The 13,919-nt window shown below is 46.8% G+C and overlaps 1 long non-coding RNA gene across 1 annotated transcript; it reads right to left on the reverse strand.

The window, feature by feature from the left end:
• Positions 1-6,115: 6,115 nt before the first annotated feature.
• On the reverse strand, positions 6,116-9,898 carry LOC140197788 (uncharacterized). Its single transcript, XR_011886025.1, has 3 exons — positions 9,674-9,898; positions 8,455-8,537; positions 6,116-6,132 (listed from the first exon to the last, which is right to left on the reverse strand). It is a non-coding gene; the product is annotated as an uncharacterized lncRNA (long non-coding RNA).
• Positions 9,899-13,919: the final 4,021 nt, after the last annotated feature.

Genomic DNA, 13,919 nt, shown 5'->3' on the forward strand with positions numbered 1-13,919 from the left:
GCAATGTCACAGCTTGCTCCAATGAAGACCAAGGGCATGTAGACACACTGGACTGAAGATGATGAAACCTTTGTTAATGAATGTATTGACAAGCTAGTGGTAGATTATCAACTATTGCTCAACCATTCAACAACCTGCTGAAGGACAATAAGTGCTTAGATGTTCCTGTGACTGAATGAAGAACAACAGAAAGAATTTCAAACTTTAAAGGTGACATTGTGTACTGCATCTGCATTAAGAAACCATGACCAAAGATGTGATTCTATACAGGGATGACTTATCAATGATTGAAATAGGAATTCAAATGGTTGCTTCTGAACTGATGTGCTGGCTTCAGGAAACAAAGCTCTTGTGCCTCTGTGCAAAAGGCAAAACTAAAAGCTTTGATTGAAGCCTGTGAATTGGAAGAAAGATAATCAGCTGATATCTATACTGATTTTTGATATGGTTTAGGAGCTGTTCATAATTTTAGAAACTTACAAAGACAAAGAGGGTTTCTAATTGCCGCAGGATCCCAATCAAGAATGTCCAACTGTATAAAAACTTATGGATGTCATGAACTTTCCTCTCATGATCCCTTTAACCTTTTCACACTTTCCAAGGAAGTACCGGTTGGGAGGTTAATTGGTCACTGTAAATTGCCCCATGATTAGGCTAGGGATAAATTATAGATTGCTGGGTGGCACGGCAGGAAGGGGCTGAAGGGCTTACTCTGCATTGTATGGCAACAATAAATAAATAAATTCCATCTGCCATTTTTCCAGCTGGTCCAGATCTCGCAGCAAGCCATGATAGCCGCCTTCGTTGTCCACTATACCCCCAGTCTTGGTGTCATCAGCAAATTTGCTGATTCAGTTACTCACATTGTCATCTATATCAATGACGGTAAGCAACAACGTACTCAGTATCAGTCCCTGCGGCACACCACTAGTCACAGGCCTCCAGTCAGATAGGCAACCATCTACAACCACTCTCTGGTTTCTCCTACAAAGTCACTGTCTAATCCAATTTACTACCTTGCCTTGAATGCCAAATAACTGATCCTTCTTGACTAATCTTCCATGCAGGACCTTATCAAATGCCTTACTACCATCCAGATAGTCAACATACACTGCCTTGCCTTCATCTACTTTCCTGGTAACTTATATGAAAAACTCTATACGATTGGTCAGACATGACCTAGCATACACAAAGCTATGTTGAATATCCTTAATCTGCCCATTTCTATCCAAATAATCATATATCCAGTCCCTTAGAATACCTTACAATAATTTTTCCACTACTGATGTCAGCCTATAATTTTGTGGTTTATTTTTAAGAGCCTTTTTTTTAAAAAAAAGCAGAACAACTTTAGATGTCCTCCAGTATCTCACCTGTCTTTATGGATGATTTAAATATATTCTAGAATCATTCCAGAATCTTGTGATTCGGGAGTTCCAGATGTCAAGATGTCCAGGTGCAAAGTTGCCATTACTAGAGAGAAGGTTCTTGGGAAACTGAGAAATCTAAAGGTAGGTAAGTCACCTAGACAAGATGATGTACTTCCCTAGTGTTCTGAAAGAGGTGGCTGAAGAGATTGTGGAGGCATTAGTAATGATCAATAGATTCCGGAATAGGTCCAGAAGACTGAAAAATTACAAATGTCACTCTACTCTTCAAGAAGGAAGAGAGGAAGAAGAAAGGAAACTATAGGTCAGTTAGTCTGACCTCAGTGGTTAGGAAGGTATTGGAGTCTATTATTATGGATGAGGTCTCAGGGTACTTGGAGGCACATGATAAAATAGGCCATAGTTAGCATAGTTTCTTCAAGGGAAAATCTTGCCAGACAAATCTGTTGTAATTCTTTGAAGAAATACCAAGCAGGATAGGCAATGAAGAATGGGTTGATGTTGTGTACTTGGATTTTCAGAATGCCGTTGACAAGGCACCATGCATGAGGCTGCTTAACAAGTTATGAGCCCATGTTATTACAGAAAAGATTCTAACATGGATAAAACAGTGGCTAGTTGTCAGGAGGCAAAGAGAGGTAATTAAGGGAGCCTTTTCTGGTTGGTTGTTGGTGACTAGTGGTGTTCTACAGATGTCTGTGTTGGGACTGATTTTTCTAATGTTATATGTTAATGATTTGGATAATGGTATTGATGGTTTTGTTACAAATTTTACAGGTGATATGAAGATAGGTGGAGGACAGGTAGTTTTGAGGAAATAGGCTACAGAAGGACTTAAGATGGGTTAGGAGAATGGTCAATGCGGTGGTAGAAGGAATACAGTGTCGGCAAGTGTGTGGTCATGCATTTTGGTAAAAGGAATGAAAGGGTTGACTATATTCTAAATGGAGAGAAATTACAAAAAAACGCAGGCACAAAATGGACTTCGGAGTCCTTGTATAGAATTCTCTGAAGGTTAATTTGCAGTTTGAGTCTGTGATGAGGAAGGCAAATGCCATGTTAGCATTCATTTCAAAAGGGCAAGAATACAAAAGCAAGGATGTAATGTTGAGACTTTATAAAGCACTGGTGAAGCCTCACTTGGAATATTGTCAGCAGTTTTGGGCCCCTTTTCTAAAGGATGTGCTGAAACTGGAGAGGGTTCAAAGGTGGTTCACAAAAATGATTCCAGGATTAAACAGCTTATCACATGAAGACCATTTGATGGCACTGAGCCTGTATTCACTGGAACTCAGATGAATGAGGGGGCATCTAATTGAAACCTATCGAATGGTGAAAGGTGGAGAGGATGTTTCCTGTAGTGGGAGAGTCTAAGACCAGAAGACACAGCCTCAGAATAGAGGGGCGTCCTTTTAGAAGAGAGATGAGGAATTTCTTCAGCCAGAGACTGATAAATCTGTGGATTCCTTTGCCACAGGCTGCTGTTGAGGCCAAGTCTATGTATATTTAAGGCAGAGGTTGATTGATTCTTGATTAGTTAGGGCATGAAGGGATATGAGAAGAAGATAGGAGATTGGGGCTGAGATGAAAATTGGATCAGTCATGATGAAATGGCAGAGAAAGCTTAGTGAGCCAAACAGTAATTCTTTTCCTATAGCTTATGGTCTTTTGGTAGATAAAGGGGGTTGCCAGGATTTGAAGGAGTAATGTAGGGGAGGGGGATGTTGAGGGAAGCCTGCAGCTGGGAAGGAGAGGAGTGAGTGAAATTGCGCTCCCTGCGCGAAAGAATAACTTACCTTGCTTTCCAATAAAATATTTAACTGTCCACCACTATTTTTGTGGTCATCTTGAAAACGTTCAATTAGGGTGCAGAACTGTTATTTTTCTTGTAGTTTAGTTTTCCCGTGCTTGCTTAACTACATGTAATCAATAAATTTTCTAGTAATATTGCTGATTCTGTATTTTCTAGAAACTTCTCAGTTGTTCTGCAGCAGGTGTCACACCACTTGGAACTGGCTATTTTATTGGTTAAATATTATTGCTGAGATGTCGGTATCTCCAGTCTGAGTATGAGATGACCACTGTTGTTTTTCCCTTGGTCTTTTGTTTGTTCTTTATTCTTGTAACACTGAACGAACCAGTAACAATCAACAAGTCTTCTTGATTTGCCTCTTCTTGTCTTGCAAAGGACCTGTAGACTAGTGTCAGCAGATCCAATTAAACCTGCTAACCATGTTACATTGTCATCCACTACATTCAGATAGTTGACAAACAGCACTGTCGTTCACCACTTTGCCCCATCTCCTCCTCACTCACCACCATTCAAAGATCGAAACAGTCCTTTCAGCCGAGAAAAAAAAACTTTGCATGGATCTGCCTCAAACGGGTGTATTAGTATTGAGTGCTCCTGACACGGCCTGCCTTGTATCAGCAAGATCATTCATATTCAGTCCATCATGGCCACCTTGCACTTCTGGTTACAGTACATTTCATCTCTCCTTCCCATTCCTGCACCAACCTGTCTGCTTGTGAATCTTCACCACTGCCAGGTTGAGGTCAAATGTAATTGAAGAACAGCACTCCATTTGGCAGCTACAACCTGATGCTGTGGACACTAAACTCTCCAATTTTAGATACGGTAACTCCCACTTCCCTCTTTTAAATTTTATATAGTTACATGTAATTATGCAATAAATCTTCGAGTAAATATGTTATTGCTGTAGTGTGTGGTGTAGTTGCTGTAGTAAATGTAGTACTTTCTAGAAGCTTCTCAGTTTCTCTGCAGCTGGTGTCACACCACCTGCAACCCCCAGCTGGTTCCACTGCCTGTCAGCCCCACAGCTATCTGAGTGGCTTTCTTCTCCCTTGCTTCACCTTTCCTATCCCCTCGCCCACTATTATTCCCACACCTCACCTGGCTCCATTCATCATCTTCCAGACCGTGTCTCAACCTTCTCTCTCATGTATGTGGTCTGCTGCAGGGTCCAGCTGAGTTCCCCCAGCAGTTTGTTCTGCAGTCTCTTTGGGCTGAAGAGAGCCAGGGGCACGGGCTTGGAGGGAGCCAAGCATGCTGGTTTGTTGGGAGTACGCATAGCGAGAGCTCAGGAACCTGTGTGTTGGGAGATTCCCTCCCCTCTCGGTATGGGACTGAGCATGGACTGGGTGAGAGTGCAGGTTGGGATTGACTGGATGGGGCTTCAGGTGGGCTGGCCTGAAAGGGTCCAGCCTGTATGAGGGGTGGGATTGGGTATGGATCCAGGCTGGGTTGTGGGCTGACTGGGAGAAATTCTGGATGGTGAAGGTGACTCTTTTATTACAACACATGTTTCTGAATACTCCTCAGTCCTCAGCTACTTCAGTAGGTGCCCAACACCTCGGAGTGAGCAGCCAAGATATTGATGGGAGAGAGATGGGAAGCCATTCCAGAGCTTCGGCCCTGAGGAGGGCTATGTGTGAGGGCTTGCTCATTGTTGGGGTGAGGTGAGATCAGAGGGACCAGGCTGGTAGAACCTCTTCCTGGTGCCCTCAACTAGAGAGTAAGGCCATCTGTGCTGAGTTAGTGGGAACTGGCAGACATGGTAACCAATAAAATTATGAAAGACATGGGCAGAGCAGACAGCTGGTACCTTCACTCCAGGGATGAAATGTCTATTAGTAGTGGGCATACACTTATGGTGGGCGGTGCGGGGTAAAGGTGAAAGATGTGTGGGGAAGATTTTTATACCGAGTGGTGAGTGCCTGTAACTTGCAGCTTGGGTGGCGGTGGAGGCAGTTACTTGGAGGGACTTGGATATGAAGACTTCCTACCTGTGCAGGCAGAGGTAGTAAGTATTGTAAACTTGCTTAGACTGGAACAAAATCATGTCCTGTTCTGTGTTCCCACCAGCCGAGCTTCAGGACCTACAGCGGGACCTTGGCACCAAAGGTCAATGCGTCTCGTATCATGCCCAGCGCTGAGGGAGCTGCTTCATAACGGCAACCCTTTCCTTTCCCCAGGTGACTGCGTGGAAAAATTTGTGAGTGCAATGGGTAAGGAGAAGAGAAGAGCACACCACCAAAGTTGCGAGAAATGTAGGTGAGATCCTTTAATTGACGTGAACTCACAGGATGCTACACAACGGGGGGAGCAGTGCAGACTGCAGGCCCTTACTGGGTCCTGGTTGATAACCTGGTCATGACCTTGCCCTTGGTTTCTATTCCAGCATTCAGCCAAGTAATGACTTTGCCCTGGGTGAAGAAGTCACCCATGGAGAGGTTCCTGATGTCTATGGGAGATAACACCCAGTCCCACAAGTTGGCATCCAGGATCTCGCCCACAAGGTTCTGCTCTTTGCCGATGCATGCCTCCTGCTAGCCCACAATCACCCTGCTCCTGGCGGTGACAGGCCGCGTGCCCTCCTGAAGCTTGCGGCTGGACAGCTGTCCATTGACGTTTAGGCCAACCAGCTGCTGCTCCTTGTCCCTCGTGATGCAGATGTGGACCCAGCCCCAAAGGAAGGTGGACACTTGGAATCAGACCTCCTTGCCACCGATGATCACCTACATGGTGCCTTCATCCTCACAGCTCAGCACCAGGTCCTGAGGGACAGTGGACTTGTAGGAGAAGAGTGTATGCTTGGTCCCCTGCTCAGTGTTATACCTCAGGCACAGTGTGTCAGGTCTTTGAGGCTCATCTCCTTCCGTGTCTCCACCAGATAGTCTTGTCATGTGTTCCTGGGAAACAGCAATGGTTCCTCAATTTATCCTGCAGAGAAGGGGAGAGAAGCGAAGGAACACGAGATTTTACTGATGCTGGAAATCCAGAGCGATGCACACAAAATGCTGGAAGAACTCAGCCAGTCACGCAGCATCTATAGAGAGGAATAAACAGTTGACGAATTGGCCCGAGACCTTTCATCAGGTCTCTCCTTTCCTGGTTATTACCTGGATATCAATCAGGACCCAGTGAAGGGCACCAGGCACCTACCCCAATGGCTATCTTGATGAAGGGTTTTGGCCCAAACTACCTGTTGTTTATTCCTCTCCATAGGTGCTGCCTGAACTGCTGAATTCCTCCGACATTTTGCATGGTTACTCAGTATGGCCTGATGAATAATCACCACCCTAAATATCGACCGCGCATTTTCCTTTATACCCGAATTACTCAGTTCCTCCAGAGCTTTGTATGTTGTTTCAGGTTCCAGCAACTGTGGTCTCTTGTGTCAAAAATTACTTTGTGTTCACAGAAAACCCATCAAATACAACAGCCAAAGAATCTGGTGAGAATGAAATACCAAAGAAATTAATAATGTCAAAACACAACACCAGATATAAGATGATATAAGAATTATAAGAATCACAGGATTTTGAAAATTCATTTACAAAAGCCCAAGTCTGAAGGAGGGCGGGGATTACCTGTATTTAGACACTATTATTGGGCTGTCAGTGCTAGGGCTTTAATGTTTTGGCAACAGGGGGTTCTGGATAACCTAGCCCCTGGGGCTCCCTTGTGGCTATGTATGGAGTCTAAATCTGTTGTCAATACCTCCTTGCCAGCTGTGCTGTTCTCTAACACTGAGAAGCCTGGGACTTCAAAAAGTTTGAGTTTTGTTTTGAAAAATTCCATCAGAATTCTAAATCAGATTAGGAATGTTCTGAATTTACCAGAGACCTCTGTCCAAACACCAATCTGTTTCAATCACTCCTTTCAGATAAAACCTACTATGCTTGGAGGGAGAAGAGTCTAGTTTCTATTGAAGACCTGTACATAGAGAGACGGTTTGCAACATTTAGCCTGCTGAAAGGGAAATTTGAGCTGCCTCATTCACACTTTTTTCGTTACTTACAAATTAGACACTACATTCAATCTAAGATATGTAATTTTGAAATCCTTCCAGGGAAACATATGTTTTTTGATATTTTAAAGAACCCTCCTGACTCTAGGCATCTCGTTTCTAAGTTTGTATGTTTGTTTGATAATTGCACTGTAGTGTTTACTGTGAAGATTGGAGATGCCTGAAGAGAGGAGTTGGGCATTGAATTATCTGAAGCTGCCTGGGGTAAGTGTTTGTCTATGATACAGGCTTGCTCTGTTAACAGCAGGTACCAACTGATCCAGTTTAAAGTTGTCCACCGTCTCCATTACTCTAAACTTAGATTGCACAGGATTTACCCTTCTGCTGGCCAATGTGTGATAGGTGCCAAGGGATGGAAGCCACATTGTCACACACCTTTTGGTTTTACCCATTACTGACTGGATTTTGGCCCAAAATATTCAACTGGTACTCAAAGGCCTATAAAAGATCCTTTCCCTTGGAAGCTGGTCTCGCTATATTTGGCTGCTCGCAATCTATTGTTTGTTTCCTTGCCGCCATACAACAGTCTCTGATGCTGGGGATGGTTGTTGCCAAAAGGCTTATCTTGAGAGAATGCAAATCACCTTCTCCCCCTTCCTTTCGGAGATGGATGGCTGTTATGATCTCAGTCATACAGATGGAGAAACTTAGGTTCTTGAGAACCAATTCAATTAAAAATTTTTCGGCTATCTGGGATCCATTTCTTGCCTACCTGGACGAGGCCGGGGGCGGATGAGCAATTTCCCCCCAGCTGATTTCTCACAGCTCTCATTTGAGATTTAATGTTTAGTATTTTTGAGCACTTTGTACAATAGGCATCCCTCTAATGTTATGTCTCTTTATTTTTTTTGCTTATTTCATTTTTATACATGTCTGAGCTGGTATGTTCTTGTTGATTTCATTGATTTTTTTTGAAAATTTTGAAAATAAAGTATTAAAAAAACACACACAACACCAGAGAAAGTGAAGGGTCTGAAAGCTGGTCACTCCTCAAGAAGCAGTGAAATATAATTTTGATTTTGAAAGAGGTTGCTTCAGAGCTGGTGACTGCCGTGATTATCAACTACCAAGAGAATTGCAGTCCGGCAGGGATTCCCATAGCGATGAGTGAGTGTCTCTGTGTGTTCAACAGTGATTCCCATACTAGTGAGTGTTTGTGTGTGTAATCTGCATTGATACCCATACTGGTGAGTGAGTGTCAACATTCTCAAGGGACACTTTGCTGAATTTACCTTCCCGCCAGTCAGCGACAGCCAGGGAAGTGGCAAGAGCAGCCATCATTGCGAAGAGGAGCATCTTCCTGTTCAGAGCCGATCTGCACGGAAGAAAATGACTTTATGGAATCTTGGCAGTCATGTAGCCCAAGGCCTGTGTTCACACATACACAGTACTGGAATTCTGCACTGGCCTCCACACTGTCTCCGAGTCCTGTATTCCCCTGATACACAGTTCTGGTGACATGTATTCCTCTGGCACACAGTCCCAGTTACTTACATCCCCTGGCACATGGTCCCAGTGCCTCTGTTTCCCTGACATACAGTCCGTTTTCCCCTGACCCACAGTTCTGGTCCCTATTTTGCCCTGACACATAGTCCCAGTCCCTATTTTCACCTGATACACCATCCTTGTCCCTATGTTCCCCACAGCACAGTCCCAGTGCCCCGTATTCCCCTGCAACACTGTCACAGTGTGTCTATTACCCTGTTACAAAGTTCCAGTGCCTCTGTTCCCCTGACCCCTATATACTCCAGTGCCTTTATTGTGCTGACACACCATCCCGGTGCCCTGCATTTCTCTGACACACAGTCCCGGTGTCTCTGTTCCCTTGACCCCAAGTGTCAGAGCCCTGCATCCCCATTTCACAAAATTCTGGTGTCTTTCATTTCCCTGACGGGAAGACCCTGATACACAGTCCCGGTGCACTGCATTCCTTTGTCCCACAATTCCAGTGCCTCTATTCCCCTGACACACACTCCCAGTGCCCTGAATTCCCCTTTCTCACATTCCCAGTACCTCTGTTCCCTCCACACACAGTCCCGATGCCCTGCATTCCCTTTCACATAATCCTAGTGTTTATCACCTTCCTGACAGACAGACCCAGCGCCCTGTATCCCCCTGACACACATCACAGTGCCTCTGTTCCCCTGATACACAGTCCTGATCCCTCTGTTCCTCTGACACACGGTCCAGTGCCTGTATTCCCTGACGCACAGAATCCTCGTGCCTCTCTTCCGCTGACACACAGCTCTGTAGTTTCCTGATTCACGGTCCCGGAGCCACTATTTCCCTGACACAGAGACCCTATGCCCTGCATTCCAAATTCAGACCATCCCGATTCATGGCATTCCCCTGACACACAGTCCCTGTGCCTCTTTTCCCCGACACACAGTCCAGTTGCCTCTATTCTCCCGACACGCAGTCCCGTTACCCTGCATTCCCCTTTCACGCTACCTCTCTTCTGTCTTGGGAGGCAGCAAGATGTAAGCCACCGATGAACGCAGCAGGCCAGGCAGCATCTCTAGGAAGAGGTACAGTCGATATTTCAGGCCGAGACCCTTCGTCAGGACTAACTGAAGGAAGAGTTAGTAAGAGATTTGAAAGTGGGAGGGGCAGGGGGAGATTCAAAATGGTAGGAGAAGACAGGAGGGGGAGGGATGGAGCCAAGAGCTGGACACGTGATTGGCAAAGAGGATATGAGAGGATCATGGGACAGGTGGCCCAGGGAGAAAGACGGGGGGGGGGGGAACCAGAGGATGGGCAGGGGGTATAGTCAGAGGGAGAAAAAGGAGAGTGAGAGAAAGAATGTGTGTATAAAAATAAATAACGGATGGGGTACGAGGGGGAGGAGGGGCATTAGCGGAAGTTAGAGAAGTCGATGTTCATGCCATCAGGTTGGAGGCTACCCAGACGGAATATAAGGTGTTGTTCCTCCAACCGGAGTGTGGCTTCATCTTTACAGTAGAGGAGGCCGTGGATAGACATGTCAGAATGGGAAAGGGATGTGGAATTAAAATGTGTGGCCACTGGGAGATCCTGCTTTCTCTGGCGGACAGAGCGTAGGTGTTCAGCAAAGCGGTCTCCCAGTCTGCGTCGGGTCTCGCCAATATGTAGAAGGTCACATCGGGAGCACTGGACGCAGTATATCACCCCAGCCGACTGACAGGTGAAGTGTCGCAAGATCCCGCTTTTAGGTGTTGGGCTCTCCATGATATCATGTAAATAAAATCCTTTAGTCTGAAACAACTCTTTGAGTCGGCCTGATCTATTCTGTCTGCTGCTCCTGAGATTTATCCGCAGCAGTTTGGCGACGAGGTTGGGATCCTCAATCTAGTCTCCTAGCTGAAAGGGGGAGGCTAGAAGAGCAGGTTCCAAAAAAGAACCCTAGGTGGAAAAGGAGAAGCAAGACAGAAAAGTGCCTTCCAAGTTGGGAAGGAAAATCAGTCTCCTAGCTGAAAGGGAGAGACTGGTGGCCTGTCTCCTCGCCGAAAGGGGGATGGCAGGGGGTGCTCTCGGGAGTACCGAGGTAGCTACCGATTTATTCCGTGATCGAACTCAGAGACTTGTGGAAAGACCAGTGAGCGCTCATTGTGTACATAGTGTGTATAGAGAAACTTTGTGCTGTCTTAACTGAAATTGAAATCCTAAACCGGAAAAACGCGAAGTGTGAGCAGTCGATCGGCTAGCGCTGATCCTGCTGATAAACCGAAGAGTTCCGGAGGTAAGGCGAAGGCTTTGAACACTCAAACACAGGTAAGAAAAAAGACCGCGAAAAAAAAGAGATTAAAAAGATAAAGCGGCACCACCAGCAAAATCGGGGACCCCCTCGTCCCACCTGCATCTCCGGCGGATATGGTAATCAGAGAGACCGGAGATGATCCTTATGCGGTAACATTCAGCAGTGATTTGCAGGAGTGGTCACACGGGGATTGGCCGTATGGGGGAAGTTTTAATTTGAGACTAATCCAGTACTGGGAGGACGCCACCCGAAATGGGGATGGCGACCCAAATTGGGATGCTGATTCCTTGTAAAGACGTTTTAAACAATGTAAGGAGGTAGCTAAAAGACACCAACCTCCAAAGAAAAAGGAAATTAAGCAGCCTGAAACAGAGAAGGCTGGGGTTGAAACGAAACCTGCCACAACTCCCTGTACCGGCTAGTGCCCCATTGGCACCCAATAGTGAAACAGACGATTTAAAAATGACGACGACTGCCTTGGGACGACCCGTGCCCACTCCTTACAACCCCCCATGCCAGAAGTTCAGGCATCTGACACCCCCAGGGGAGCAGACATCACTGTAACGAAGGGTCTCAGGAAAGGAATTGAAGCTGAGGGAGCTGAAGGAAGTGTTAGCAGTACTAGAGATGACCCAAAAAAGAAACGTCTGAAAAGACAAAAAGAAAGAGGTAGGAAAAGAGAAAAAGGGAATGGAGGATAAGCTTTTAATAGACACCTTCATTTTATCTAAAACAGCCCCGCTTCCCCTGCTGGGTCCTCAGACCCTTTGTAAATTAGGGGCAACAGTGCACTGTACTGTCATGGTCCAGTCCGTGAACTCCAGATTCCAGTTCACGGTCCGGTCCATCATTCCATATTCCAGGTTTTCTGGTTTTCCCTCTTTCTGTTGGGTGCTCTAATTGAGGCAGCTGATTCACATTTTGGGCTGGCTACATAAATAGCTCCTTGGTTCATCTTCAATTGCTGGATTGTTCCTGTCCAAACCCCCTGTCTGAATCCCTTCTCTGCCCCTTCCTCCTGAAGTCTTGCCTTGCAACCAGTGTCTGAAGCTTTGCCTCGCCTGGAGCCTTGCCCTGCGCCTGCAACCTTTGCCTGCACTGCTGTCATGTTCAACCGCTGGAGCAAAATAAGGAACTGTCTATCGTTTTTTTGAACTGTCTGTGTCCACGCCTTCGCTAGGTAGGCCTGGCCGTTTGCCCCTACCTTGTGTTGAGAACCATCTCTGGGTTCACACCTTCGCTAAGTAGGTCCGGCCGTTTGCGACTGCCTTGTGTTGGAAATTGTCTCTGTGTCACAGTGGGAGGCGTTGGGAACGGACCCAAATGCAAGACACAGACACTGAAGTACTAGGAAGAGGACTTGACTAAGGTAGGGACGTGACAGGATACAGACAAGGAGCAGGGCCAAGAATGCAGACTTGGGCTAAGACATGGACTAGACAGGGAACCCGGACAAGGAACTATGAACTAGGAGCCTGGGCTTGGGAAAGCGGGACCAGGACTAGGAACCTGTGCTTGAAGTCCGAGCCAGAGACTGGACAAGGACCCAGAACCTGGGTCTTGCCTCAGGCTCGGACCCCAGAACTAGGCATGGACATGACATGGCTACAGGACTGCAGGCTTGGGGTCTTGAGGCTTGAGGCTGCAAGCTTGGGGTCTTGAGGCTTGAGCTCGGAGACAGACTGGGAACTGTACATCAACATAGAGTTGGGACTAATCCTTAGACAAGTCGGGACTCAACTTTATCTCCATACCAAGGTGGGACAGGTCTCATCGTCGGGTAACGGCAGAACGGCCGGACTTACCCAACAGAGGCAAAGAGAAAACAAGTCCCCTGCAGGGCAACGGCAGAACTGCCCAACTTACCCCACGGAGGCGAGGATAAGAGGGGACAGATCCCACCGAAGGGTAACAGCAGAGCGGCCTGACTTACCCAACAGAGGCAAAGACAAGACAAGACATACCCCCTGCAGGGCAACGGCAGAACGGCCTGACTTACCCCACGGAGGCGAGGACAAGAAGGGACAAACACTGAAGAACGACAGACAGTTCCATCTCTGCATTGGGGTTGTTCCAAGTCACAGTTACAGCCAGAAACCTTGGCTGGCTACGGAAACAGCTGGATCCCTACTTAGCTCGGAGTGGCTGACGGCCACACAGCTGGCCCAGGAAACGGCCGAATCCATACCGCAAAGACAGCTCCGACTACCGACACAACAAGGCTCCATGAAGCAATGGTTCTCCAACGTGGCCTAAAGATGGCAAGTGGCTGCTCTAGCCTTCCACAGGCAGGTTGCTCACAGGGAATCTTGACAAGACAAACCAGTTCCCACACTCGACCCCAAGGCTACTTATATTCCAAGCACCAAGATGGGAATCAGGTGCCTATGATTAACCCAACCGAAACAAGGGACAGCTAGAAGACCTGGAGTCCTGAGTCCATGGACCAAACTGGGAACTGGAATGCGGACTTTATGGACTGGACCATGACACTCTGTGTTCTATGTACGAGTCACGGCCCTACGTCCTGCTCCTTAGGAGGGGTAAATGCAAAATAATCTGCAGATGCTGGGGTCAAGTCCTGTTCCCAAGGAAGAGTCCCGGCTCTATGTTCCACGTCTCTGTGTTCCATGTTCCTGTTCTGCCAAGACCAAGGCTCTGTGTTCCATGTTCCTATTCTGCCAAGACCAAGTATCTGTGTTCCTGGTTCCTGTTCTGCCAAGACCAAGTCTCTGTGTTCCTGTTCTGCCAAGACCAAGTCAAGGTTTCGGAGTCTCGTCCTGTCCTTCTGCCTCACCCAGCCCAGGAGTACCTCGTCCCACCCAGGAAAGCCTCAAAGAATCCAAGCTTCATCCAGTCCTGTAGCCACGTCATGTCTTTGTCTAGTTCTGGATTCCAAGCCCGAGTCAAGACCCAGGTTTTTGGGTCCTTGCCCAGTCTCTGGCTTGGAGTCTATACCCA

Source organism: Mobula birostris, chromosome 5 (assembly GCF_030028105.1).
Source record: "Mobula birostris isolate sMobBir1 chromosome 5, sMobBir1.hap1, whole genome shotgun sequence".
Classification (NCBI taxonomy): domain Eukaryota; kingdom Metazoa; phylum Chordata; class Chondrichthyes; order Myliobatiformes; family Myliobatidae; genus Mobula; species Mobula birostris.